We start from the raw sequence: 2,049 nt of genomic DNA, 5'->3' as shown, positions 1-2,049 counted from the left end.
TTTTTTTTTTTTTTTTTTTTTTTTTTCCATTTTATTAAACAAACATTTAAATTCTTAATCAAATTTTAATATAAATTATAGATTTTTCAAAACTAAAAAAAATAGTTTTTAAAATTTGGTTAATAATTTGAATGTTTTTTTAAAATATATATGAAAATAATGGTAAAAAAATATGAAAAAAAAAACCCAATTTTTAAAAATAAAATAATTATAGAAAAAAGAAATATGAATGATAACTTAAAATTTACAAGAAAAAGAATGGATCCCAAATAATCATTAATGAATACAATAAAGTTGTTGGCACATCGATGTCAAGTTGACCCTTATCAAGATGAATTAAATGGATATTATCGTTTCAATAAAATATATATATAAAAAAAAGGGTTGTTTGAAATTAATTTTAAGAAAATACACTCTTTTTTTTTTGTCATTTTCAATGCTTCTATTTAATAGAGGCATTATGGTTTTGTTTTTATTTCTTTTAAAAAGATTAGCTTTCCCATGTTATTATTAAATCCAAATAAATAAAAACAATTAAATAAATTAAGCATAATAATTTATTGTAAGAATAACTTTCCAAGTGTTAAAAAAGCTTGATCCTACGTGGATTAAAAAATTGGAATCAATAAAGTGGTGTTTGTACAGTCAGCAAAAACATAACATCAAATAACTAATTAACTAATTGTTGTCATGTCGTTTTCAAGTGCATAAAGCCTTTCTAACTATTTTTTTATGAGGAAAAAAAAGAAGAATAGATAATATTAGATTCCTCTTATATTTTACTAAGTTAAAAGTCAAAGAGATGCTAAATCTAACCAATAAATTATTCAAACTTACCCATAAAATCAAGCCATAACTAAGTAAATTTATTTACATTTCAATAAAGGATATGTAGTGGTTGGGTTGCGAACTTGTATTAGTCGCTTAACGCCTAACTCGTCGTTGTAAAACTTATTTGATTCCCGAAAAGTAGCACGCAAGAATTGTTTGGGATCGGGCACGACCCTTCTTCCTTTGCACCGGACCACTAGATGTGCAAATCTTGTTATGAAAGAAAGAACTATAGTGAATGGTTTAAAAGTGCCACAAGTTAGTGATATGAACCAATAGACATCATTCATACAATATACTTCAATGAAAATGTGAATAAAATATTGTTGAAATTATCAAAAAAATATTTCAATTCATGCCTGAAGAAGAAAGAAATTTCATGTTTTGAATTTGGGTGAATTACAATTTAGAGTTATTGTATTTCATTAATGTATTTTAGGACTTTTAATTTACTTTAAATTACAATTATATAATGATTAATTAAGGTCATTAAGTATGAATGTTAAACTCTTAGAATGCCTTTAGTAATTTCATTTTGCTATGTCATGTATGTTGTATTTGTAAGTAGACCGAAAAATATACATAAAAGGAGCATTTGTGCTTTCTTTTGGCTAAGTTTATTTGCAATTCTATGTAGTTTAGATTGCATGTAGAATCATTCAAGCTCGACATGATCAATCTTGTTTGTAGAGTGATTCGAATCTCAAACAAGTGTTTGAGATATTTGATCAACAAAAATCATTCAAACTAGACATGATCGATCTTACTTGTGGAATGATTTGAATCTTAAACAATGTTCTTGCCTTAAAATATTCGATCAACAAAGTAATCCGAATCTTACTCTCCTTGTAATGATTCCTTATCATATCAAGTTGTCTAGCTATAACTAGACATATCGATGACGACTCAAAATTAAAAGCTTTTATGACTCTTTTTGTCTGCACACGACCATAAGCTATCTTGGCTTATCTACCCTCGAATGGAACATCAGTTTGACTCAACATGATTGACCGTGGGAGCACCCGATTAGCGGGATTATCATCCAATGTTTCTCAATAAATCAAACCAACCAGTTAAAAGACAGCACTTTCAAACCATTCTCATATGCATTGAGTGCTTCATTCTAGTCCAAAGGATTTTTAGAGTTAATGCAATATCTATTTACATTGGTTGGAGAGGAGAACAAAACACTCTTTATAATGATGTGAAACCTTCCAC

The sequence above is a fragment of the Cucurbita maxima genome, unplaced genomic scaffold, assembly GCF_002738345.1.
Source record: "Cucurbita maxima cultivar Rimu unplaced genomic scaffold, Cmax_1.0 Cma_Scf00005, whole genome shotgun sequence".
Taxonomy (NCBI): domain Eukaryota; kingdom Viridiplantae; phylum Streptophyta; class Magnoliopsida; order Cucurbitales; family Cucurbitaceae; genus Cucurbita; species Cucurbita maxima.
The sequence above is the reverse complement of the archived record's forward strand: the minus strand, read 5'-3'. Positions refer to the sequence as shown.